The sequence below is a fragment of the Oreochromis niloticus genome, linkage group LG9 (assembly GCF_001858045.2).
Source record: "Oreochromis niloticus isolate F11D_XX linkage group LG9, O_niloticus_UMD_NMBU, whole genome shotgun sequence".
Taxonomy (NCBI): Eukaryota; Metazoa; Chordata; class Actinopteri; order Cichliformes; family Cichlidae; genus Oreochromis; species Oreochromis niloticus.
In genome coordinates this window covers 6,401,696-6,428,485 of record NC_031974.2, presented here as the reverse complement: position 1 = coordinate 6,428,485, position 26,790 = coordinate 6,401,696, and the positions used below count along the sequence as shown (strand labels likewise).

At 40.6% G+C, this 26,790-nt stretch overlaps 1 long non-coding RNA gene across 1 annotated transcript; it reads right to left on the bottom strand.

The window, feature by feature from the left end:
• Window positions 1–8,602: 8,602 nt before the first annotated feature.
• LOC106096618 (uncharacterized) lies at window positions 8,603–12,257 on the bottom strand. Its single transcript, XR_001222999.3, has 3 exons — window positions 11,163–12,257; window positions 10,964–11,039; window positions 8,603–10,682 (listed from the first exon to the last, which is right to left on the bottom strand). It is a non-coding gene; the product is annotated as an uncharacterized LOC106096618 (long non-coding RNA).
• Between the last annotated feature and the right edge of the window lie 14,533 nt (window positions 12,258–26,790).

Here is a 26,790-nt window from a genome sequence, read left to right as displayed (position 1 = left end):
TGACCCTACACTGTGTTCACTGCATCATTCCATGTTTGGCACTGATCACCACCTGCACCCATGTATATATCTATCTACTTAGCACTTTTAATTCTTTAATTCTTATTTTTACGTCTATTTAAGCGTTATATGACAGTATGTTTGCACTAAGTACCGCAGCAATTTCCTAATGTTGTAAACCTGCTCAACATTTGGCAATAAAACCACTTCTGACTTTCTGATGCCAGATGTAGACTTGTGGACTAAAATGTTGCCTGTCGCTCAGGATTTCTTCTACAAAGTTGTAATGCCTGAGCTCTTGGCCAATCACTACAGTGATCCAGAAACCAGTGTTTCACAAGGGCCACATTCCATGGATGTTACCGTGACAAAAAAAAAAACGAAAGAAAAAAGCTTGCATAGAAAACTAACCAGAAAGTATTTCAGTTACACCCGTTCAGAGACAACTCTTATATTGAAGGACTTTCTTGTGAATTCATGTTTAGTGTCACATTACGGTGGACCCATCTTCCTGTACTCTGCACTTTATGGTTTGTTACCTGTTGTTCTGTTACTCACAGTGAATTATTAGAACGTGTTTAAATTGCTATAAATGTCTGTCTTTACTAATATACAGTGTCAGAACCAATACAAATAAAGTAAGTGTTGCACAAGTCTTTCATCAGGACTGTCTTTATTTATAACTGACAACAGTGTTACATGTTACTATTGAAGCTTACAGGACAAAGGCAAAAATAGTATACTGTTGTGCATTATTAGTTGATTTGTTTAAAAACACAGCTGCACAACAAAACAAGAGCAAATTGGAAAACAGTTATTCATCACTTGCTTGCTTCACAACAACACTTGGGCACATATTTGTGAGCGCACGTGATACAGCGACTATCTTATCCAGCAAAGTCATGTTCTCACCTTCACATGGCACCACAAAACCTAATTTCTCTTCCACGCCGGAATCTGATGAAAACCAATCGCATTTCCCGTCGACTTCACGCAGCTGTCATTCGCCCGGCTTGTGCAGTTAATAATACAACAGCTTCTTGCCATTTTTTGTTTCTTTTTATCGCTGTGTAACTGATTTCAGTTGAAAGCCTGTGCCCGCTAGTACCTCTTGCCACTACTTCCCAGAATCCTTTGCGGTTTGGAATGGAAGAAAGCAGTCTTACATATTTGTTTAATATGTACGTTGAAGTATATATCCTGGTCAAAAATGACTCCAAGGTTCCTCACAGCATTACTGGAGGCCAAGGTAATGCCATCCAGAGTAAGAATCTGCTTAGATATCATATTTCTAAGATTTTCAGGGCCGAGTACAACAACCTCAGTTTTATCTGAATTAAGAAGCAGAAAGTTAGCAGCCATCCAGGTCTCTATATCTTTAAGACATTCCTGCAGTTTAACTAAGATCAATGATGGGCTGTCAGTATACGCTGGAGAAATGCTTCCAATACTGTTAGTTGTTCAGTGGGTAGAAGACATGTGACCTGTCTGTGAAGGTTCTCAGTCATCCAGGTAATCGTAGACTAAGGAGCTTGTAAAGAAAAGCATCTGGACTTCATGAAGTTGCTTGAAGACGTTTCACCTGTCATCCGAGAAGCTTCTTCAGTTTTAAGGGTCAATTGGTGGAGAGTCCCAGATTTAAACCCAGTGGGAGTTTCCCCCCAAAGAAGACATGTGACCATTACAATCAGACATTTTTTCAGACTGAAGCTCTTCATTGGACAGTTTACAATGTAGCCACCCAGGAAGTAGAGCAGATGTGCTAACAGAGGTTCAGCAAACACTTTACAAAATACACATGATAGGACTTATAGTTGCCTTTTTATGGATTCCAGCTCACTATAGAGTCAGAGCAAATGAAATGACAGAGCTGTGAAGAAAGCCACAAAACATGGGTTAACTGAACTGGCTATTCTGTCAGAGAGAGATGAAGAGTATCATAAGGCAAGAAATAAAGGAAACATGGTAAAAACAGTGGGAGGGGGAAAGAAATTTAAGGAGGGTAGGAGAAATGAGAAGCACAGGAAGGAGTGGGAGAGAGGAGGTTGTCATAAATAGAATAAGATTTGGACATGCTGGCTTGAACACTACTATTGGTGACTGTCAAACCGTTGAGTTGCCGAGAAGCTGAAAAGGGGGATAATGTTGACGCTGTTCAAAACGTAAGTTTACTGCAAAAGGGTTCAAGAAGTGAAAGTTTTCAGGCCTTATTCCAGTTTTGGGTGTCGACGTTCCACTCCACACCAGTTGGTGGCGGTAAGGCACCATTTTGTTTTTTGACAACCGCCAAACAACAAAATGGTGCAAATAATAAAAAGAAGAAGAAGCCTGTTTCCCCGTACACAGTGCAAACTGTACGGCGTGCACAGTTTGCACAGACGGAGCCACCGTTTTATCCAAAGCGAGTAAAGTAGTGAACTTAAGGACAGAAATAAACTAAAGTATCGATCATATACCACTACCAACGTTTGTATCGATATCTGCATCGATCTGCCCACCCTTGTCTCCTGGATCGTAGCTGAGATCAGCGTGAACCACGTGGGTCTCTGCTCCCTGATCTGTTTCCTGTGTTTGGAAAGAGTTCCAGCTTCATCACGGAGTTTCTCTCGGTTTGTGGGCTCATCTAAAGGTAAGCACCGAGCTAACTTTACTGTGAGTTCAGTTCATGTTGAGTTTAGCTCCTGAATGAGGTCTTCTGAAATGGCTTCTGTTCAACCTTTCCAGTTTGAACCAGAGCAAATCGAGAGAGAGAGGATGACAATAGTCAACAAGTACTTAGTTTAGATGAAGATGAAAACAATCCATCAAACGTGGACGCGAGACTGAGGGAAACCTACTGGTGTCTATGCGGCTACTGCTTGCCAATGGCAACAGCGACTGAGAGCGTTTGTTGTTAAGAGCTCAATTTTATGGCAGCGGCTATTAGGGCAGGGCGATATGACCAAAAATATTCATCACGATATACATTTGAAAATTTGCGATAACGATATAACTTTACGATATAATTGACACTATACAAAATACTTTACAACTCCACAACTTTATTAGTGCATAAAAAACATCAATGTATTTTAACTTAAACAAGCAGCTGTTTTTTATGTGCGTTAAAGTTATATAAAAATGTAACAGTGCAAATTCCTTGCTGACAGTTTAACCAAAAGGCATTTCCAGTGGAAATTGGCCGACATATCCTCAGCATAACCATGTATAATATCCACAAAACTTAAAAAGAGGTTATACACACACAATACGTAATATTATGTTGAAGCACAGCACGTATCACTCCGCGAGGCTCCTGCGTATCATAGCCTTAATGCTCCGACAATCCATCAAGCGGTGATGGTTCGTAGCTTAGCAAAGTCCTAAAACATTTCACAGATTTCACAGAGAGTGTCGTGTACCACATAAAATCGTTTGGAGGTCAGTAAACACAACCAGAATCAGTGATGGGAATAACGGCGTTACAAGTAACTGCGTTCCTTTTTTCAGTAACTAGTAATCTAACTAATTACTATTCCTATCCTATTCCTATCGTTACGACCCGTTACAGAAAACGTGGTCCGTTACTATTTTTCAACAAACAGACGGTTGAAGCTGTGTTCAGCTTACCGCATCTTATATCAGTCACACAGAAGTAGCTGTCTACTTAAGTAATCTGGATGCTACAGCTTTAAGCAGCTGCGCGCTCCCGCGGACGGTAATCACGATCACTGTCTAGCACAACACCTGGAGCTCAGGGGGCAAAATAATCACATGAGTGCTGCTGTTTGACTGAGGAAGAATAAAGGAGTTGTGGTAAGCTAATCACATGACCACTTAAAGACAAAGCAACAAGGTGATATATACCAGTTTATAAATTGTGTTGATAGGCCACCTAAAACCAGAGTCATGATAAACAATATATATACGCGGCGTTTTTTCCTCAATAGTTTCGCCACGTTAGCGCTAGCAAGCACTCTCTGCTTATGAGCAACAAAACAAAACAAAACAGGGGAAGTTTTAGGAGTGACGGCGAGAGAGAGAGAGAGAGAGAGCAGAAAAAAGAGAGAGCGAGTTTTGAGATGTGAGATTTGTGACGTTTAGCGTGTTTGGAGTGTGTAGTTAATGTGTTGTCTTGTGTAGTTAGTGTGTAGTGTTGTGGATAGTTTTGTGTTGTGTGTCAGAACAATGAGGCGACTGCTGTCTCCAGGTAGAAACAGCAGTGATACACCTGCTGCTGTCAGACCTGCAGGTATCAGGCTGTGATGTTCTCCTTTATAGTGGACAGAAATTATTTTTTTGGAGTGGCACAAATAATTTGCGTGGCATCTTAACAGCTGATTGTTCTGTAAATAGTTTGAAATGGTTATTTTACAAAAGGGTAATGGTGTAAATGGTGAATGACTGAATGTAGTGTAAAGTACTTAGAGACTAAGTAAAGCACTATACAAATACAGGCCATTTACCATTTAAAAAAATTTATATAATTCTAATTTTTATTATACAGTGAAATTACAATATCATTATTTTTACAGATTCTCCATGCAACACAGTGCACCAAAACTTTGAAGCCGTATATAACACAAAGTGTATAAACCCCAATCCACCTTTAACATGGTCCGTCTCCCAAACCTTCAAATATGACTTTCTGGCCCTGTCATAGTAAAGGGCTGCTTAGAATATTAGAGCCAATGTCACAAAGTTCCTCCTGAAGTATAAGTGAGTGAGAGAGTTACCTCACTTTGCACAACACGACTCACAAGATTTCTACAAGCAATCAGAGTGAAATTTGTACTTTGTGTTGTCAGATGAACATATGAGACACTTTGACTCTTCAGTGCAGTGTGGAGCCTAACAAAGATCTGTTTTGTGTCCCAGCTGATCAGCAGGAGGAGAAGAGTCTGACGGAGCAGCAGAGGAACATTTTCAGCCATCTGGACTCAGCTGAGTCACTACAGAGGAAACAATGAGCTCAACACAGAAGGTGAGGAATCTATGGCCCTTTCTCAAATCTCAAGTATGATTTGTACAATTGGAACAGCAGCATACTTGATGAGTTTTTGCTGCCATCCCCTATTATTCAACTGTGCTATAATATGTTATGAGGCTTAACTTTAATCTCAGCTAAACCGATTTACTCAGGAACAATAAAACAATTAAATAAATCTAAGACACTTATATATAATGTTTAACCTGTGGGGGGGTTGAAAATGGTTTATGGGAGTCCGCTGTTCTCGGCAGTTGTGTTTGTCTCCACTTTGAGCGAGTGCTGTGTATTTTTATGGGTGTGCATGAAGGTGGGGATGCATGATTGTGCCTGTTTGTCTATGCTTATATGTCAAGTCGGGTCTTAACTCCACCTCTCTGGGAACATCTCAGGCCCCCCCAGGTGTGGTGGTCTAGGCGCTTAGCTGTGTACTGGCTCACTCCTGGTGACTGCTTGGTGGTGCCTGGCACCCGTGGCTCGGTCGGGCCCCTTCCGAAAATTTTCTTTGGCCTTCAGACAATAATTCTGATTGTTACGGTGCCAAACTGGACAGGCAAGAAAAATTACTAGGACTCAGAGACGGTGGGTTACGACACCAACTGTCTGCCATCTGTAATCCAGTTTTGAGATGCCTTCACATACGCTTTAACACCCACTCACATCCTGGGCATTTTGACCTCAGGAAATCACATGATAGGGTGGAGTTAAGTTTCATAATGGGTTCACCTGAAACCTTGGCTGACTGTGACCCACACCTGTTTTTACACCATGGCTGGTGTGATTAGGTAGAGGATCAATAGGGGGTCCATGACCCTTTTGGGGGACACTCCCATTAAGTTTAAAATCTGGGACTCTCCACCATTTGACCCTAGAACTGAATAAGATTCTCGGATGAGAGGTGAAACATCTTCAAGCAAGCTTAAACATGTTTGCCTTCCAAGCTCCTTAGAGTACGATGACTAAGAACCTGTTAACGATTACAATGGATCTGTTATCATTGAACAAACTAATATCAGGAACGGGAAATATAAAAAAGCATAGACCTGTAAACATTTTTTGCTATTATGAGTGTGTTAGCATGTTAGTATTAATATTTGTGTACAAGCAGGCAGGTGGGGCATGATTTTAGTGTTTGAACAGTCATGAATTATTTTTAACACCAAGTTGGATGTAATGTGTTACTACTACCAGCAGGTGAGGATAAGAGACCTTTAAGGTGTTTGGTGCCACGTAGGGGTGGGTATCGTTTAGGTTTTATCTGATAACGGTGCCAAACCGGTACTTTTGAAAAGGTGCTGGTGCGTAAACGGTGCTCGAACCGGTGCTTGAAGAATAGAGAACACAAACTTTGTCCAAAAACCTCTCATGTTCAGCTGTGTTCCACTTTTTCTTTGGTCATTTTAGCCTTTTTGGCCAGGGTGCAGGAAGTATCTGCCATCAAACAAGAAGACAGCCGCATGTAACTATGACGGTGTTTGCTAGTTCACCTTGCATGCATTAATTTAATAACGTGGTTAGCGTACTCGACGCAAATTACACATGAACAACATTAAGCTACTCGCCCAGAAAAGAACGGCTGCTGCATCCGTCATCATTTCTGCTACACTGACAGGGCTAGGGGCCAGGACTCTCCTCTTCGGGTTCTTGGGGGATGTTGCTAACTCCGGGTCTGATAACAGGCACCACACCCGTAGTACGTAAGGTGAATTTCTTGGCTTTAAAAGAAAAAACGCTATGCGTTGCCAGGTGTTTCATCATATACGAGGCGTTACCTCCTTTGCACAGTATCACCTTGAAGCACTTGTTGCAGGCCGCTGAGTTTGCATCTTTTGCTGTGAAGTACAGCCAGACTTTTGACCACTTCACCTTGGGTATTTTTAATCTGTAGCTCTGCTCTAAAAGAACGTGCTCACCTGGGCCCGCCTACTATCCTTGGAAGCGTAAAATGATTGGCTAGAATCTGAAGTGTATCACATCTCAGGGGAAAAAAAGCACCGAAATAAATCACCAAAATGTGCGCTGCTTTTCGGTCTGGTTACTACCGTTCAGTAACGGTACTGAAAACCGGTGCCATTATGGCATCGGATACCGGTACCCATTTCTAATGCCACGCTCCACCTTCAGGTTTAAAACTAGTGTTAATGGAGGGAGTTTGAAGGTTCAGGTTGTTCCACAACTGCTTTTCACTCACTGCCTCTATTTGTTTCTCTGTCACTGCAGGACCAACATGGAGCGAGAAGTCAGCGCTCTCAGGAGGCCGACAAACCTCACAGAAGAAAGAGAGAGAAAACATACACCTGTGACGAGTGTGGGAAGGATTTTATTGGGAAGGCTAAACTAAAACGTCATCAGGTCATCAACACTGGAGAGAAACCATTCAGCTGTGACATGTGTGAAAAGACTTTTTCCTGGAAGCGTTCCCTAAAAGCACACCAAGCCATCCACAGTGGAGTTAAAGCGTACAGCTGTGATCAGTGTGGCAGAGCTTTTACTCACAGTTGCAACTTAAAGGCTCATCTAGTTACCCACTCTGGAATTAAGGCATACAGCTGTGACATTTGTGGGAAAACTTTTGGCCGGATTGAGAGCAGAAATATACACCTACGCATTCACACCAGACATGATGTGTACTGCTGTGATCAGTGTGGCAAACGCTGTACTACAGACACACACCTAAAACGCCACATGTTTACCCACACTGAGGAACAACCTCATAAATGTGACCTGTGTGAGAAGACTTTTAAATCTATACATTACCTGAGACGACACCAACAGATCCACAACAGAAAGAGACTCTACAAGTGCAGTTACTGTGAGGTATGTATTTTTATTTTTATCTTGTCATTTTAGCCTGACTGTTTGGAACAACTCTGCTCATTAAACTCTGTTAGCTAGGGGTGGGTTTTGATAATCGATTTATCGATTAAAATCGATTCTGGCTTGGATAACGTGATATCGATTCATTAAAATCCTGAATCCAGTTTTTTAATATGAATGTATTTTGCCTGAAACGCCAGAATCTCAGTAAATGAGAGCACGGATTCTGCACAAAAACGTAAACAGAAAGCGCAGACCCGCGGATCATGGAATAAAATGAAACACAAATGAAAATAAGTACAAAACCAAACCATTCAGTAATCTTCTCTTATGGGTAACATGCTTATATCGTTATGGAATGGTATTGTAGTATTGTAGCAGTAGTAACATTGCTTATTTATAGCTTTAGTACTTTTAGACATTTGTGTTAAAATACTAATTTAATGTTATAATTGCAGTGTCATGGGGGTAGTAGTGTTTTTATTCTCTCGGTCAGCTGAGTGTTATAACTGCACAGTTACAGTGTTATAAATGCAGTATTAAATTAGTATTATTGCAGTGTTACATTAGTAGTTTAGCACTTTGTTGATAGCCTTTAAACATAAGCATAGTAGTACTTCAGTGTAACTCAGATGTTACTGTAAACATAAATAAGCATTACTGTAGTATTGTAGTTATTGCAGGCCAGTAAACTGAGTGTGTTAACTGAAACAGTAACATGTAATTGGACGTCTGCAGAGATTCTTTATTTCAGGCGACGTTCAGGATAAAAATGTTGAAGGACTGACGTACACTGTCTTTGTGTCTTTGTTTAGAAACAGAGCGACACAGATGGATCCAGTTCCCAACCCTGTCATCACTGTGGTGGTGGGAAAGAGTTTCAGTTGGCAAGCTGACCTAAAAAGACATCAACATAAAGACACTGGAGATAAACTCACCTAGTGCAAAAATAGTGGGTGAAGCTTCTCGAGTACATTAAAACGCCATGAAGTCATTCACAGTGGGGTTAAAAAGCACCTCTGTGACCAATGTGGGTCATCGTTCACTACTACTGGTCAATTTTAACAAACAAACAAACAAACATGTGCACAGTTGAGAAACCATGCAGAAACTGTGACAAAAGCTTCTCACTCCCAGGTAGTCATAACTTTCATGAACGTACGCACATGAAAGGAAACTACAGCTGTGACCAGTGTGACAAGAGCTTCAGGAATCTCAGTTCATACTCTGGTTCTCTTGGCTCTTGACAGAGGCGGTCGCACTTTCTCCTTCACCCTCTCCTTCTCGCTTATCTTTCCTGTTTGGCTCATCATGTCCTTTGTATAGTCTCGCTTATTCTCTAACCCTAAGAGAGTCTCCTAGACTTGTTCTCTAAAAACGGAAAGAACAATTATGGATTTGATCAACTGGTCCCTTAATGGAATTGACACCCTCCTGGGCTTGGGAGAGCTCGACTGTCCTGCGGAGATATTTGCTGCCAGTCGGTTGCGTCGTGAGTCTGGTGACACTCTCGATGGAGAACATTGAATGACATCTACCAATTCGGAACCACAATAACAGAGTTCTGGCTGATTGGAGCTGGCCCGGACCTGGCTTATGGAAGAACAAGAAGTGGCAACAGCTGTTCAAAATCCCACAAGGCTGGCCGACATGATAGACCATGGGCACGGCTGTGAGTACTCGGACTGTTGGATTGGATGCAGGTCATCTGTTTTTTTGGGGGTTTTTTTTTGGTTGTTTTGGTTCTGCTATATGGATAACATCTTGAAGAAGATAAACTGGAATATAGAGACCTGGTGACCAGTGACGGACTTTAGACCAACTGTAAAGTTGGATGCAGTTTGTTCGCAGTAACCAAAATAACTACCATCTTCATCTCATGCGGCACCCCTGGCACCAGCTACATGCTCAAGGCAAAGGAATAATAATTCTTCATTAGATAATAAGACTGTTTGTTATGACTCTCTCCCTCGTCATTCAAGGTCACATGCGTCAAACGAAGATTGTTGACTTTTGCTTAACCGGGTGAAGGGACACGTTCTCTTGGTTGAACACTGAACAGACACTCACGCAAACACATACGCATGTACTCAAAATGATCTTCCTGTTGGAGCTCAGTCTGGGGGAGTTCTTTTTTTCTCCTCATCTTTCCTCATGTTGTGTATAACACTAATGTGTTTCTAATACTCTAAGACCAAAAGGTACTTCACCCAAATTTGATGCAAAAGAGCTCACTGCTTTGGACCAGTGGGTTCGGCTATGTACAGGAGAGGCAAACTGAATGAGACTCAGGCAACTGTGAGTTTTGAAAATGCCGGCTTTGTATTTTTTGTCATCCAGAAACAAAAGAAAGAAAATTACAAACATACAAAATATTATAAATAAAAGCCTCTGTTTTTGGTACCAGTATTTTCCTCAGTGACAACCCTGTGGCACAATCACAGTAATCACAAAAAAGAAACCTTACCTGGGTGCACCCTTCTAAATGTACGAAGTTCACTTCCAAAATGAACCACAATATCACTTAGCAAAATCCAAATAACAACACTTGGTTATATCTTCATAGACTTTGTGAACCAATTGCAACAATTATTCAGCTGGAGAAATAGATCCAACCGCCCACACCCACTTCCCTTCCTGTTCGTGGGATGTATAGAGTCCGTAAAAAGTCCTTAAAATAAACCGTCCGTAAGTCCAGGGGGATGTGTGTGAAGAAGGGGAACAGTAAGTTCAAAGTGGCGCGGTGTGTTTTTGTTTTGTTGCAACTGGCCTACCACACTCTGCTGTGCAGCACAGAACAAAGTCAATTGGTCCTTCAACGGGGTTGGCTCGCCATCGATTACAGGATCCGTTGCAATGCATCAAAAGGAAGATACAAAGGGAAACAAAAAAACCTGACCTGTCAACGACAGTGTCATAGGACATATTAAGTTCTCATATAATCACAGTTCAGTATCAAATAAAATATATTATTTGCAACGTTAGCCATGTTACAAATTGAAAATAAACAGTAAAACACACACTCAGCATTTGCTTCAAATGCTGTTTTTTCAGTAAATTGAATAAAGTTTTCCACAAAATATTTTTAAACAATTATCAAATAAACACTGGAACATTCTGCTTACAAAGAACTAATGAAAAGTGCAGATAAACAATGAACTATTAAAATACTTTGCTCACCGATCTCAGAAAAGAAAGGCGGAGCAGCGCGAGATGGCGCAGGAATGATGAAATGGCGTCGTCTCTAACTCCCGATCTTCGTCGACCAAACAATGTAAAAGGAACCAGCTAGTTACTTGTCTTAGCAGTACACATACAATAAAAGGTCTTTCATAAGCGGCAAGTGCTAACTCTCCCGTTTATATTATTTTTTTCATACCTCGTTTCAGTGAATCGCTGTGTCTTTTTCCTTGCTAGCGTGCTCATGGAGGATTCGCGAGAGAGAGAAGGAAAAGCCTGTGCTCTCTCAGACGGAGATGGCAGGCGGGACCCTGCACCACGTTTCAGCAGCTCATTGGCTTAGAGCAACTCACGCCTACACCAGAGCAGTTAACTCTTTAACTGCTGCACCTATGGCTTATTCACTATAAACAGAGTGTACTGCTAAGATTAATGGTCCCTTTTTTTCATTTTGGTATATTTTATCCAAGCCATCCTTAAATATGGGTTACATGTGCATTTTCCATTGTTGTTTGGTTCTGGGTCGCTGCTCGTACGGCTGACAGCCCAGCTACCTAGCCTGACCCGTCTCCCCAATGTGATGTTTGTGTATTGTATGTACGGTCGGCAAGGTCAGTCTCTTAATTGATCCTTGGGGATAAATAAATGCTTCTGAATCTGAACACAAACGATACTACGTTACTAATAAACTGTTTCACTGTTACCAATGTGCCAAAGCATTCACTTCATTGTCTGCGCAAACATCAGTGTGATCAGTCCTGGCTGAAATCACTCCCATCACAGTGAATCTGAAGAGACAGAACGATCCTCTTCTGGTTTCAGGGTCAGACTTCAAACCCTTGAGATCAGGCTCACCAGAGTTCAGATGGAATCTCCTGTAAAGATCTGATGAGGCAGCTATGAATGAAAATGGTTCCCTAGTTCCATTTTAAGGTTTCTAAACTGTTCTGCTTTAGTGTTCATATTGAGTGGTTAGCTTTGTTTTAGCAGTTGGATGAAGAAATATGTTTCATGTTATCAATTTTTTTATTGAATGTATTTTGATCCATGTGTTCTGCAGATGTTTTCTTATTCTGGCTGTTTGTTTTGTTGAAATTCTACAATGTTTAAATAACATTTAAACTGTTAAAGAAATAGTTTGAGCTGTGATTTCATTTCCTGTATTTCAGAGTAAAGGCTGAAGTGACAAATAGAAACATGTTTACAGTCAGAGTCAGATGAACTGTTTTCAGTGGCACAGATTTATCAGAGGAGACTCGGCCGTTTTCCACTCACACTAATCAGGGTTCCTGCAGCTTATTAAGATTCTTACCTGAAAGTTATGAAATAAATGACCCATAAAATCCTTTTTAAAGTTTTTAATTAGTTTTAGACAATAAAACACACACACACACACACACAGAAAAAGCAACCAACAAAAAACTAAAGCAGTATGAGTAAACTAAGTAAGTAACATAATGAATCCCTCATATAACGGCAACATACACACGTCCTGTCTTTGCCTTTGATTTGAACACTTTCCTCGAAGGATACTCTCTCTCTTTCTGATTGCAGGGGAAGTGTACTCCACCACAGGTCGTCATATGTCCATGAAATCTTCATCATTGTCATTTAATTTCGTACTGAACCTTTCAGATGGTAGAATCTTAAAAACTTCTTTGCAACACTGAGTTACAGTAGGGAGGCTGCTCCTTAATCCAGTTCAATAACACAAATCTCCTGACATTAAATATAAGCTTATTTAATAACGTGGATCTCTTTTTGTCCAAATTTTTATTCAGATGCAGCAACCGTGGTAAGAATTGATCTGGATCTTTACAGATCTTATAATTTAATATTGAGTTCATGTCCTTGTTTATGCAGAGCCAGAATTTTTTGGACAATCCCATATACGATGCATATAAGTGCAGTCTGCTGTTTTATATTTGACACAATAGGTTAAAAGTTCTTTAAAATATATTATTTTTCCTTAAACTTGCATTAAAACTTCTGATTTTGTGTTTAAGATGTCAAAATGATTAATTTTTGAAACTAATTTTTTAAAGTTGTGTTTTCATTTGTGGTTTATCAACGTTTCCTGATACAAAGCAGGATGGATCTGTAAAGGGCTACTAGTTGTGCACAGGCTGCCTTGAACGACCATGAGGTAGTGGGATCTGGGTCCATGAACCCTAGTACATTTGACCCAAATGCTTACTGTAGCAGCCCTTGGCATCAAGAATGACAGAAGAGTCTAACAGGTGCAGACATTTATTTCCTCACCACACACGGCTCATTCTCTGGCCATGATTAAGCATCGTGAAAACTATAAAATAAGAAAAGATGGGTGCTGCTAGCTTGCATGACACACATGTCTAAGCTAAAAAATATACATAGACGTAAGTAACGTAAGTACAGAACACAAAGTTGACTGATCAAACCAAAAAGCTTTAATGAGCAGCTGGATTTGTCTCGCACTAACTGGCTGAGTTAATGACAGTGGTGTGAAAAATTTAACAATAACCTGCAACACACCCAGTGAGCTGGATTTGAAGTGGGTTTAATAAACACATTACAATGTGGAGAGAGCATCGCAGTGAAACACCAGGACCATCTCTGAATTGTGGCCACCGCCCTTACATCTTATATACAGACACACAGACAAAGAACATTCCCCAAACTCTTACATGTTGGCCCCTCTCACAGGGGGCTCTACCTTCTCCCTCACAGAGAGAATTATGACCTTGTTTTCTGCTTGGCCGTCACCTAAAGATTTAAATCCCTGATAAGCAGAAGGAGTCTCACTATCTGTTTAACGTCTCCCATCACATTGGCCTCACTGTGTTAACATTCCAGATGCATGTACACTAGTGACAGGAGTGCTCTTACTATAGTAAAGGGAGAAAGTTATATTACTATTACTAATGTGATATGATTAAATATGTGATGAATACATGAGAAAAGAAATCTGCCACCACTTTCCACCCTTTGTGATACCACAATTAAGAATTTAAAATAATTAATTAAGAATCACATAAAAACACATGGAGATTTCTTTTCTAACTACTGAACATCAGCACCATTGTGTACTCAAAGAATTCACAATGTGCATCCTCCCTAAAGTCAGGCGGAAAAAACAAATTCACATTTTATGGTCATCTTCTATCCATCTGGGTCTCCACCCTTTGTTCGACGGATGGCAGTTACATCATAAAAGAAAACACAATATGAGATCATATACAGAAATGAAACAGCATTTGTTTTTCATCTGCAAAGAAAACTTCAACCTTGGGTTACATCAAAAGGAGGAGAGATGCTTTTGAAATGGATTGAATCGCTACAATCATAAACACAGGACTTACAATCTAATATGGTCAGGGTCCTAGGTAGGTGAATTTCCTCAGAAGCCCATTGTAATCTAGAGAAGCTCACCTTATATTTGCTCTCAATTAAATTTATAGCGCTTTTACTCCCAATCTTGCAGCCTGCTTTTGAATCATCAACACATAAAATATCACCCGCAGAGGGATGATACCTGGCAGGGTTTTTTTCTAAGTGCACTGGTACAAAAAACATATTGGGCATAGTTCCAGACATGTCTAAGTGTAACCCCCCCCCCCCCCCCCCCCCCCCCAAAAAAAAAACAGTCTTTCTGTTAGAAACAGAAAAACAACCTAAACCTAACTGGAAGAATCAGCCAGTGCTGCAGTCACTCTTCTGGCTTTAATTAATAACTGATGCTTACATGGTTTGAAATGTGACTTAAGAGTCACTACCTTTGTTCATTTTCCCCACATCATATTTACTGGTTGCCCACAAGTGCTTCAGAATATCAAACAATTCTGGAAAGTCTGGGGCCAACCAGCATACTTCCACCTGCTAAATACACAGAGAAATTTCCCCCCTTTTTTTATTAGCAGCTGCACAATTCACACAACACAAATGTTCACCATTTAAAGCTTCCTAAACACTTCATATCAATGTTTCATCACTGGAATGTGAATTTCTTCCCCAGGTCTGTGCTTTTTCACTCATTTTTCATTTTCACAGACCCAATCATTTCATTTAGCTTTTCTCCTTTTTTTTCTCTCCAAAAGTAAATGTGTAACATGTTGCCGTGTATTTCACGACACAAGTTTGTTCTTATGTATTTAGAGTGTATATCTGGGTGCAAGCTTCACTCATACATCAGAAACAGGAAACTCAACCCTCTGCTACATCTTATTCACTTGTTTTATAATCCAGTCATCCTTCCCTGATCTAGTAACAATCAACTAATTTGCATATCAGCTATTAACCCACTAAATTAACAGGATGACAGAAATGCATGTTCAAAATATTAACACAAAAGAGAATTTCCTTCATACAATAAATTACTTGTGCTGCACCAATGTCTATTTGAGATGTCTATGTGAGTGCATGTGAGTGCACATGAGTGCCTGTGTGTGCGCGTACCTGTGTGTATGTGTAAGTGCACGTGAGTGAGTGTGCATGTGGGTGTGGGTACGTCGTAACAGTCAAAGCACTGTGTGTGTCTCTGTGTAAGTGACTTCCTGCCTGTGATAAAAGTAATCTCTTTACCCAAGCTACCCCAAATTCTTCTACACAACATAGAAAATAGAGTTAATATATTACAAACACTGAGAACCCCACTCTGCATCCACTGCATCCACATCATTGGCCTCTTGTTGTCTTACATTTACAGATAAGGTGGAGAGTCTCCTGCAAACCTACTTCTAAGTTATAACAATTATGAGTTTCTCAGGTACAAGCATCAGCATCAGCAATCCCCAACTGCAGCTTCCTGTCTCCTTTTATGACAGCAGACCCCCAGTGTCCATAAATTCCTTTCCCTCTAAACAATTACACACACTCTCGGGCTTACAGCTAAGCCAAACTAAAACACACAGACAAATCCTTCCCTATTCCTCTCATCTACTACTGGACCCTCTTATCTAAGTAATTAAGGTGGACGCTACAGCTTTAAGCAGCTGCGCGCGCTCCTGCGGACGGCAATCACTTCTTGGCACAACACCTGGAGCTAAGGGGGCAAAACAATCGCATGAGTGCTGCTGTTTGCTGTCAATCACATGACCACTTAAAGACAAAGCAACAAGTTGATATCTACCAGTTTTTAAATTGTGTTGATAGGCCACGTAAAACCAGAGTCATGATGGTAAATGGTAAATGGCCTGTATTTATATAGCGCTTTTCTAGTCACAAAGGACCCCAAAGCGCTTTACATATCCAGTCATTCACCCATTCACACACACATTCACACATGAACAATATATACGCGGTGTTCTTTTCCTCAATAGTTTTGTCATGTTTACTGTCTAAGGAGAGCGCAGCAAGACCTCTCTGCTTATGAGAGAAACAAAACAGAAGTTTTAGGAGTGACGGAGAGAGAGACAGATAGAGAGAAAAAGAGAGAGAGTGAGTTTTGAGATGTGAGAAATTTGTCACGTTTAGCGTGTTTGGAGTGTGTAGTTAATGTGTTGTTTTGTGTAGTTGTGTGTAGTGTTGTGGATAGTTTTGTGTTGTGTGTGAGAACAATGAGGCGACTGCTGTCTCCAGGTAGAAACAGGAGTGATACACCTGCTGCTGTCAGACCTGCAGGTACTAGATTTTGAAATTTTGATTTTGAAATTGACAATTTATATTTGCATTTAAAGTTATGAAATATGATTCATTAAACATGTTTGTGGTTGTTAAAGTAAAAAAAATCACTTTATCTACTCGTATTTTATGTTTTTTGTCTGATTTTAGATCAATTGTGTTAATACAGTATGTCAAAATGAAAACATAACTGTAAATTCAGACACGTGAGGTTGTGCTGAAAAGAATGATACCAAACAAAGCAAAGTAAATCGTTTTTAAAGGTAAAATGTGGAGGGAAAATAAAAGTAGTTAAAAATGGCCAATTATACCCTGGACCCCAGAGGGTTAAACTTTTTTTTTAAAGTAACAAAATAGTTACTTTTCAAGTAATTAATTACTTTTAGAATATTGTAACTCAGTTAATAACTCAGTTACTTTTTTGAAGAAGTAACTACTAACTATAATTAATTACTTTTTCTAATTAACTTGCCCAACACTATTCATGATAAGGAAACTTAATACAGAGAAATGTGATTCCTGTGGAGAAGAGGAAACTCTAGAACATGTTATATTACAATGATTCAAAACCTCAGTAACATAAAAGGGCGCAGTGTGGCGCTGTCACTTGGTGTTCGCTCGCTCTGTGGTATAGTATCACTTCCTGTTCCTGCTCAAACACAGTGGTGTTTCTGAGTAGCTTTTCTGCTTAGCAATTTAATTTAAATCTTTTGATACATCCCTTTTTCATAGTATAATCTTAACGTGCTTCATCTGAATCACCCTTTCTGTGTACTCACTACCTAATTTATAGCCAAAGTATTCACTCACTGTCTCTTTACTGTTTCGCTAGCTTAGCTTAGCTCGTAGCCGACTCGTTAGCACCATGGCTACTTCACCTGTCCCTCCTGCACTTTCCTGCTCATTGTGTCAGATGTTTAGTTACTCCTCGGCCTCCTTTAGCAGTAATGATACCTGTAATAAATGTAGCATATTTGCAGCTCTGGAGGCCAGGATTACTGAATTGGAGACTCGTGTATTTAGAGTGCTTCGCACCCTTCATTCACCCGTAGCTAGCCAGGCCCCTGTAGCTGGTGCAGCCGAAGATAGCGTAGGCCCCGCTAGCTGTTCCCCGGCAGACCCCAAGCAGCTGGGGAAAGAGGGCGGCTGGGTGACGGTGAGGAGGAAGCATAGTCTTAAACTGAAGCCCCAGGTACACCACCAACCTGTTCATGTGTCTAACCGTTTTTCCCCACTCGGCGACACACCCGCCGGGGGTCAAACTCTGGTAATTGGTGATTCTGTTCTCAGACATGTGAAGCTAGAGACACCGGCAACCATAGTCAATTGTCTTCCAGGGGCCAGAGCAGGCGACATTGAAGGAAATTTAAAACTGCTGGCTAAGGGTAAACGTAAGTACAGTAAGATCATAATTCACGTCGGCAGTAATGACACCCGGTTACGCCAATCGGAGGTCACTAAAATCAATATTGAATCGGTGTGTAACTTTGCAAAAACAATGTCGGACTCTGTAGTTTTCTCTGGTCCCCTCCCCAATCAGACCAGGAGTGACATGTTTAGCCGCATGTTCTCCTTAAATTGCTGGCTGTCTGAGTGGTGTCCCAGAAACGATGTGGGCTTCATAGATAATTGGCAAACCTTCTGGAGGAAACCTGGTCTTGTTAGGAGAGACGGCATCCATCCCACTTTGGATGGAGCAGCTCTCATTTCTAGAAATATGGACCAATTTATTAAACCCCCCAAAATATGACTATCCAGAGTTGGGACCAGGAAGCAGAGTTGCAGTCTTACACGCCTCTCTGCAGCTTCTCTCCTCCTGCTACCCCCCAAAAACCCATCTCCATTGAGACTGTGTCAGCTCCCAAAAAGACAAAAAACAAACTAAAAACCAGCAATAAACAACTTAAACATAAAAAATCACAAAGAAAGAACAATACAGTATCCACATCTGAACCAAAGAGTAAAACAGTGAAATGTGGATTATTAAATATTAGGTCTCTCTCCTCCAAGTCTCTGTTAGTACATGACTTAATAATTGATCAACAAATCGATTTACTCTGCCTTACAGAAACCTGGTTGCAGCAGGATGAGTATGTTAGTTTAAATGAATCAACACCCCCGAGTCATTCTAACTACCAGAAATCTCGAAGCACAGGCCGAGGGGGCGGTGTGGCAGCAATTTTTCACACCAGCCTATTAATTAACGAAAGACCAAGACAGACTTTTAATTCATTTGAAAGCCTGATGCTTAGCCTCGTCCACCCCAGCTGTAAAACTCAGAAACCAGTCTTACTTGTTATCATCTATCGTCCACCTGGGCCTTACACAGAGTTTCTCTCTGATTTCTCAGACTTTTTATCTGATTTAGTGCTCAGCTCAGATAAAATAATTATTGTGGGTGATTTTAACATCCATGTAGATGCTAAAAATGACAGCCTCAACATCGCATTTAATCTGTTACTAGACTCAATTGGCTTCTCTCAAAATGTAAAAGAACCCACCCACCACTTTAATCACACTCTAGATCTTGTTTTAACATATGGCATAGAAACTGAATATTTAACAGTGTTTCCTGAAAACCCTCTGCTGTCTGATCATTTCCTGATAACATTTACATTTACAATAATTGATTACACAGCAGTGGAGAGTAGACTTTATCAAAGTAGATGTCTTTCTGAAAGTGCTGTAACTAAGTTTAAGAATATAATCCACCCACTGTTATCATCTTCAATGCCCTGTACCAACATAGAGCAGAGCAGCTATCTGAACGCTACTCCAACAGAGGTCGATTATCTTGTTAATAATTTTACCTCCTCACTACGTACGACTCTGGATACTGTAGCTCCTGTGAAAACTAAGGCCTCAAATCCAAAGTCCCTGACTCCGTGGTATAATTCTCAAACACGTAGCCTAAAGCAGATAACTCGTAAGCTGGAGAGGAAATGGCGTGTCACAAATTTAGAGGATCATCATTTAGCCTGGAGAAATAGTTTGCTGCTTTATAAGAAAGCCCTCCGCAAAGCCAGAACATCTTACTATTCGTCACTGATTGAAGAAAATAAGAACAACCCCAGGTTTCTCTTCAGCACTGTAGCCAGGCTGACAAAAAGTCAGAGCTCTACTGAGCCAACCATCCCTTTAACGTTAACTAGTAATGACTTCATGAACTTCTTCACAAATAAAATTTTTATCATTAGAGAAAAAATTACCAATAATCATCCCACAGATGTAATATTATCTACAGCTACTCTTAGTACCATCGATGTTAAGTTAGACTCTTTTTCTCCAATTGATCTTTCTGAGTTAACTTCAATAATTAATTCCTCCAAACCATCAACGTGTCTTTTAGACCCCATTCCTACAAAACTGCTCAAAGAAGTCCTGCCATTAATTAATTCTTCGATCTTAAATATGATCAACCTATCTCTAATAATCGGCTATGTACCACAGGCCTTCAAGCTGGCTGTAGTTAAACCTTTACTTAAAAAGCCATCTCTAGACCCAGCTGTCTTAGCTAATTATAGGCCAATCTCCAACCTTCCTTTCATATCAAAAATCCTTGAAAGAGTAGTTGTCAAACAGCTAACTGATCATCTGCAGAGGAATGGCTTATTTGAAGCGTTTCAGTCAGGTTTCAGAGCTCATCACAGCACAGAAACAGCTTTAGTGAAGGTTACAAATGATCTTCTTATGGCCTCTGACAGTGGACTCATCTCTGTGCTTGTCCTGCTAGACCTCAGTGCTGCGTTCGATACTGTTGACCATAATATCCTATTAGAGCGATTAGAACATGCTGTAGGTATTACAGGTACTGCACTGCAGTGGTTTGTATCATATCTATCTAATAGACTCCAGTTTGTACATGTAAATGGAGAGTCCTCTTCAGACACTAAGGTCAATTATGGTGTTCCACAGGGTTCAGTGCTAGGACCAATTCTATTTACATTATACATGCTTCCCCTAGGCAACATCATTAGAAGACATAGCATAAATTTTCACTGCTATGCAGATGACACGCAGCTCTATCTATCCATGAAGCCAGGTAACACACACCAATTAGTTAAACTGCAGGAATGTCTTAAAGACATAAAGACCTGGATGGCCGCTAACTTTCTGCTTCTTAATTCAGATAAAACTGAGGTTATTGTACTCGGCCCTGAAAATCTTAGAAATATGGTATCTAAGCAGATTCTTACTCTGGATGGCATTACCTTGGCCTCCAGTAACACTGTGAGAAACCTTGGAGTCATTTTTGACCAGGACATGTCCTTCAATGCACATATTAAACAAATATGTAAGACTGCTTTCTTCCATTTGCGCAACATCTCTAAAATTAGAAATATCCTGTCTCAGAGTGATGCTGAAAAACTAGTTCATGCATTTATTACTTCCAGGCTGGACTACTGTAATTCACTATTATCAGGAAGTCCTAAAAACTCGCTGAGAAGCCTTCAGCTAATCCAAAATGCTGCAGCAAGAGTACTGACAGGGACTAGAAAGAGAGAGCATATTTCTCCTGTTTTGGCTTCCCTTCATTGGCTTCCTGTTAAATCCAGAATTGATTTCAAAATCCTGCTCCTCACATACAAGGTCTTAAATAATCAGGCCCCATCTTATCTTAATGACCTTGTAGTACCATATCACCCTATTAGAGCACTTCGCTCTTGCACTGCAGGCCTACTTGTTGTTCCTAGAGTATTTAAAAGTAGAATGGGAGGCAGAGCCTTCAGTTTTCAGGCCCCTCTTCTGTGGAACCAACTTCCAGTTTGGATTCGGGAGACAGACACTATCTCTACTTTCAAGATTAGGCTTAAAACTTTCCTTTTTGCTAAAGCATATAGTTAGGGCTGGACCAGGTGACCCTGAATCCTCCCTTAGTTATGCTGCAATAGACGTAGGCTGCCGGGGATTCCCATGATGCATTGAGTTTTTCCCTTCCAGTCACCTTTCTCACTCACTATGTGCTAATAGACCTCTCTGCATCGAATCATATCTGTTATTAATCTCTGTCTCTCTTCCACAGCATGTCTTTCATCCTGTTTTCCTTCTTTCACCCCAACCGGTCGCAGCAGATGGCCGCCCCTCCCTGAGCCTGGTTCTGCCGGAGGTTTCTTCCTGTTAAAAGGGAGTTTTTCCTTCCCACTGTCGCCAAAGTGCTTGCTCATAGGGGGTCATATGATTGTTGGGTTTTTCTCTGTATTTATTATTGTGCTATCTACTGTACAATATAAAGCGCCTTGAGGCGACTTTTGTTGTGATTTGGCGCTATATAAATAAAATTGAATTGAATTGAATTGAATAAAAATGAAACTGGATCTTATTGATTTACTGCAAAAAGACTCAAGAAGTGGAAGTGATCAGGCCTTATTCTAGTTTTTAAAAGAGAGTAAATTGTTGCTGGTCGACGTTTCAATTCACACTCCACACCAGTTGGTGGCGGTAATGCATCATTTTGGTGTTTGACAACCGCAAATAAATCCTGTACAGAAGAAGAAGAAAATAGTGAATTTGGATGATAAAATAAACTACACCAACGTTTGGATCGATATTTGCATCGATCTGCCCACCCTTGTCTCCTGGATCGTAGCTGAGATCAGCGTGAACCACGTGGGTCTCTGCTCCCTGATCTGTTTCCTGTGTTTGGAAAGAGTTCCAGCTTCATCACGGAGTTTCTCTCGGTTTGTGGGCTCATCTAAAGGTAAGCACCGAGCTAACTTTACTGTGAGTTCAGTTCATGTTGAGTTTAGCTCCTGAATGAGGTCTTCTGCTGCTCTCCTCGGTGTCTGTTCACAGTTTATTGTCAACACGTTGAGAGAAGAGTGAGAGTGTTTGGAGAAAAACACCAACTAATCATTAGCTCAGTGGTTCCCAAACTTTTTTTTGCTGGGCCCCCCTTTGTTTTACAAGAAAATGTTCGCCCCCCCCCCTCCTTCTCGCGCTTACGCACGCACACACACACACCCATATTTTACTCCATTTTCTTTAACACCTCAAACATTTAGTAAGCAATTAAGCAAATAGAAGTAATCTGCAATAAATTACAGGTAGTAAGAAAATAAACTACTAAGTCTTTTACGATTGAATGTCGTCAGCACGTAAACGGTGTTTCGAATCACCGAAAACGGAGATTTTTTTGAAACTCCTTTTTTCCGCTTAGGTGTGGAGGAATACAGAGTTCGTCAACCAACGTCAAAGGTATGTGCCTTTTTTCACGTCACGCTGTGAGCACGTTATTGTTTACATGAGATGAATTGCAGAATGGGAGATAGAGACAAAATACTGTTAATCTGACTATCTTCAGGTTTTACATGCTTACGTGTTTCTGGATACACTGCTGCTTTTTCAGCATTCAAAGATTGATGGCACCGTGTCAGAGCTGGCTATGAATTTCAGATCAGGCCTTAACTTGACAAAAAAGTTATCAATCATTCTTTTCATCCTTTCTTATTACCCACAGCTACATCCACTTCTGTCGGGCCTAGGCTGCTCACTAGGGCCGGGTATCATCACTGATTTCTATAATCGATTCAATTCCAGTTCTCAAAGTCCTGATTCGATTCAACTTAGCCTCAGACAGTCAGAAATATTATCATTCTGATCATTTATCAGACTTCATCAGAATTGTGAACATCACAGCAGGTGCCTTTGTGTGTAAGTAACTGAGAATAAAACACAGAAAAACATGAAGGAGATTTTCCTGGTCTGGCTTTTTATAGCAGATAACCTTAAAAATATTCTGCAATGTTCTGCAATTTTGCATAATTTTAAGAAGTTTAAATTTCTTCAGTATTGAACAGCAGAAATTAGGCTTTCTTGTCCGAGGTCATTTAAGTGAAAAAAGAAAAAGACAGCGCTGTAAACAACTGTAGACTGGTGGGTAATAAGCGAATGAATAATGCATAAAGAAGCGATTTGAGACGGGAAACCTTTCTTGAAGTACAGAGAGAGAGAGAGAGAGAGAGCTGTGTATGAAGTGTGATTTTTATCGTGGTGGAAGCAAAACAGCAAAAGTCAGAGGGAATTCATTACGACATTGATCAAATGTGAAGCGTAGTTTGCTGCTTCTTCTGCTGCTGGCTCGGCAAATTTTGGTTGTAGAGACAAAACCTGCAGCTTAGAATCAGCGCAAAAAAGGCGGAAACAGAGCGGTCCCGACGCATCAGAATCGCTAAGCTCCGACAGCGTGTCCGTGTTCGGGCCGTGGGGTGAGAAAGCCAAGAAAGACAAAGCTGATTCTGATGCGTCGGGTCCGCGCCGTGTTTACGTCTTTGTGTGGAATCCGTTAATGAATCGATATCGCTTTATTCAAGCTACTCACCTCTCTCTTCCACCTGCACTTTCAACTGGACCAGGGCCAATCAGAGAGGTCCAGCCCCTGACTATCTCTGATTGGTTTAGTCAACGATAAGGGCATAATGTGTGTCTGTTGTTGACCACACAGAGAGTTGCAGAGATTTTTTTTTTTTTTTTTTGTTACCCGAAAATATTTGGTCACACCTGTGACCATATTTTCTAGTCTCTGGCTTAGAATGAAGTTGGTTTGCAAACATATTCAGTGATGCTTCATCTCCTGCTTTGCGTTTATGTGGGAGCCCCGTGCTGGCAGTGTCCAAGCATTTTTTCTCCCCCCCCCCCCTTTAGTCAGCTGCTGTGGATGAACACATGAGAGGAAGTGAACTCCTACAAAGTCTCATTTTAATGAGTCTGGCTGCTGTAAAGTGATGCACAGGAAGATGTTAACAAAAACTAATGAAACAGAGATGAAAGTAAACAGTGTTCATATTTGAAAGCACAGAGAATAAAAATATATTGTGGTGGTTAATGTGCAGCTCTTGGTGATTTGGGAGAATCATGTTTTTAATCATGTTGTGGATTGAATGTTGGGTTTTATTTTATTTTATCTTCAGAAATTTTTCCTACTTGTGATCTTTCAGATTGATTTGTTGGGTTGACTTGAATTATGTGAAGGTTTAAAGTAGGGGTGGGCAATATAAACGATATACAATAGGAACGATATAAATTTGGCCAACGATAGAGATTTTGACTAGGCAAGGCAAGGCAAATTTATTTATATAGCACAATTCAACAACAAGGTGATTCAAAGTGCTTTACAGAGACATTAAAAACAAAATAGATAAAAAGCATGATTTAAAATTGATTAAGACAAGCAAGCAAACAAACAAACAAACAAAACAGTATATAAAATCAGTAGTTAAAATGTAAGTTTTGGAATTTAAGCTTAAAAGTGTGGATTTATATATATGCTCTATCGCGATAGCGCATGTTGAAGATGTCATCAAGCTGCGCCTGTTTTGGTCAAAAGCATCGCAGCGGCTACAACCACTGGTCGTGTCCAAATTCATGGGCTGCATCCTCCTGAGCCGCATTTGTAGACCGATTACGTCACAGCGACGCGCCGAAGGCTGTCCAAATTCATAGGCTGCTCCGAATGCAGCCGACAAATGGGTCCTCATTTTCTCCGAGTTTGAGGATGGGTCTGATGTATCCTTCTTTGCCCAGCATATCCCAGAATTCATAGCGCAGCCCAGCCAAACTCTAGTTTCCGGTAATGGCGGCCGGTACTACGTTTTAAAATTACTCTTATTAATTTTTCTGGGTCACAAAATAAGCTTTTAACATATTTTCAGGCGAGAAAGTAGCTGTGTAAACATCAAATATCTGCTCGGTTTATCAAGCGGTGACGTTAATCAGAAGGCTAGACCGTCCAATTTCACTGCCGTTTACTTCCGGCCTACCCGACCGTCTGAGGACCCGGCCCACTTAGATTGCGAAGGCCCGGTCCTCAGGAGGATGCAGCCCATGAATTTGGACACGACCATTATCATCTGCAAATTATGCCGGGCGACAGTCATAGCAAAGAAATGAAGCACTTTTGAAATAGTGGGAAAGCCAAAAACTGCGCTTCCTCCACTTCCGTAACATTGATTCATTAATGTTGAATTCTCTCACAGCTGTTCTGTTCCCATGTTGTGGCAGTATATTAATAACTAGCCTCGTATTGTGCATGGATTATCTCAGTTGTTCTCCGGACTGAAGTTTGGCCCGTGTATAGCATCCTGCTATGCGGTTGTATTTGTCCCTAACCACCAGAATCACTCACCTTAACTTTTATCGAGTGGAAAAAAAGTTGGCGTTCATTCTCCAGCTTCACTGTGCTAATGTTATGCTAACATAGCTGTGTCGCTAGCAATCACGTAGCACAACATTATATAGGCTACCAGGTAGTCCAACTTCAGTAACCCTGCAAACGCCACTGCTGTTTAGTTTTCTGTCTTCATTTATGTTAGAAGTGATAGCAGAGTTGTACATTTGAATTAGTTTCAAAAATCTCTCAGTCAGAACATGGTATGTCATGTTTGGGTGGAAACTAGCGAGCTGACTTCCTGTTAACATCTAACTCTGTTAAATTGAATAAATTCTGTTTTCATGGATGTTAAACTTAATTGTTACACCTGATAAAGCAGCAACACTGATGATTTAATTAAAGATGAAAGAATTTAGACCGTTTTTAACTCTTAGTGTTCGTTTGACTTTGGGACCTGAAGCGGATGGAGTTTTGGACCCAGATTACTCCGCGAAGCTTCTCACTACGGCAGCCGTAATGCTCTGACAATCCATCAAGCAGTGCGGCTTACCAAAGTTGTACTAAAACATTTTTTTAACAGATTTCTGCACGCCAAAATCGGTTCGAGGTCAGTAAGCACAACCAGAATTCATACATAAGGTACACTCTCGATTTTTGAGAAAATTAAAGGATTTTAAGTGTGCCTTTATAGTGTGGAAAATACGTTATACAGAAGAAAATTATATATCGCGATATATATTGTTACTGCATGTGCTTCAAATTATATCGTGATATCAATTTTAGGCCATATCGCCCAGCCCTAGTTTAAAGCTGCACTTCCCCCAAAAAGAATAAACTATAATATTGAAGAATGTAATAAAGTCTTCCTGTGTCAAACACGGCTGCAGTCAAAGCCAGGAAGGAAAGCACTGAAACCACTGATCAAAGCTCGTTAATCAAAGACCGCTGATCAATGGCCATGAGTACCATTCACAAAGAGTTGGAGGGTCGCTGCAATCACAGCATTTGATCAATGAGCTTTGATCAGTGGTTGTTGATCAATGGTCATGAGAATATGCATATTAATGTTCAATAACTGACCTCCCAGCCCATTGTTCCTTCAGTGGTGCTAGTTTCAGTCATT